The sequence below is a fragment of the Pundamilia nyererei genome, unplaced genomic scaffold (genome assembly GCF_000239375.1).
Source record: "Pundamilia nyererei isolate P.nyererei 1_Seehausen unplaced genomic scaffold, PunNye1.0 scaffold00467, whole genome shotgun sequence".
Taxonomy (NCBI): Eukaryota; Metazoa; Chordata; class Actinopteri; order Cichliformes; family Cichlidae; genus Pundamilia; species Pundamilia nyererei.
This window is the reverse complement of record NW_005187868.1, coordinates 8945-10201: the sequence shown is the minus strand read 5'-3', so window position 1 is coordinate 10201 and position 1257 is coordinate 8945. Positions and strand designations below refer to the sequence as shown.

General features: G+C 34.4%; 1 long non-coding RNA gene across 1 annotated transcript; it reads right to left on the bottom strand.

The window, feature by feature from the left end:
- Positions 1-821, bottom strand: LOC102192198 (uncharacterized). Its single transcript, XR_312354.1, has 2 exons — positions 331-821; positions 1-60 (listed from the first exon to the last, which is right to left on the bottom strand). It is a non-coding gene; the product is annotated as an uncharacterized LOC102192198 (long non-coding RNA).
- Between the last annotated feature and the right edge of the window lie 436 nt (positions 822-1257).

Sequence of the window (1257 nt, the reverse complement as noted above, 5' to 3'; positions counted from 1 at the left end):
CTTCAGAGAGCAGCAGGTTCTTGTGAGCTGTGTTGGAGTCCAAAGTGAGCGCACAGGCATCTGGAGGTAAGAAAACACTTATAGAATCAGTAAATACAGTTTATGTCCACTGTTGGCAGCACTAAGTACATGGCTCCAGGGAAATAAGTCAGAGACTGAGGGAGCTGTTCTCTAGAAGCACAAAAACAAAAATCTGTATGTGACAGTTAACCTGTAGAATCTGCTCAACAAATAAATACCTTGTGTAACACTGTCAATGACTCCTAAAGAACAAACCGTAAGATTTAGACATTACAACATTCAGCACTTCAGATTTACACAGATACTCACATTTCTTGAACCCTGGTTTGTTCCGGTGACTTCCACCATGTTCTAAACTGTGGAGAAAAATTATAGTAGTCAAGTATTAATATATCTATTGCCATATTAGTAATATGTGCATCTATTGTTTTATTGTTTTCAGCCCCCAACATACAGCACTGATATCTTGCACATGATCAAAATTTACTAACAGAAAAGTTGAAAAACAAAACAATTTTCAAAGCCGGAAACACCAGCAAAGAAAGCTCAAGGATGTGATGTTGGACTGAATTTACTCAGGTGAAAAAATTAAAAACCAAACACCAAAGCTGTAAACACTTCAGATAAAGCAAAGTTTTATTGTGTAATCTTAATCTACACAATCATTTTCCATAATTGTAGATTATGGAAAATGACCTATAAGTAGCTGCTAAGGTAGAGAAAACATCTACTGATTTTTGATGGTTTGTTAGAGCCCCGATTATTATGAGTCTTGTTTGTCAACAATCACAAGGAGAAACATTACCTTATTTTATTCTGATTATTCTTTTTTATCATTAAAACGATCATTTTAGGGAACAGACTAATAGAGTAGTTTGTATTAGACCACATCTTTTAAAAATCAGCAGAAATGGCTTCCTGGGACATTTATATGCTAACTTTGAACTTTGCTCAGCTCAAGAAGTGTTTTAGAATACATCTCTTGACAGTCTTGCATATTAATACCTTATAAATTTGTTTGAGGATTCTATAACTATGACAGAATCAGTCTTTTTTTTAATAAAATATTGATATAGATATATTTTTCTATTTCTGTTTTCTTCTTCCCGCTGTTGCCAAATCACTGTCATATGATTGTTGAGGTTTTCTCCATTTTCTTTGTAATAGCGTAGGGTCTTTACAATATAAAGGGTCCTAAGGCAACTGTTGTGGTGATTTGGAACTATGTCAGTGGAA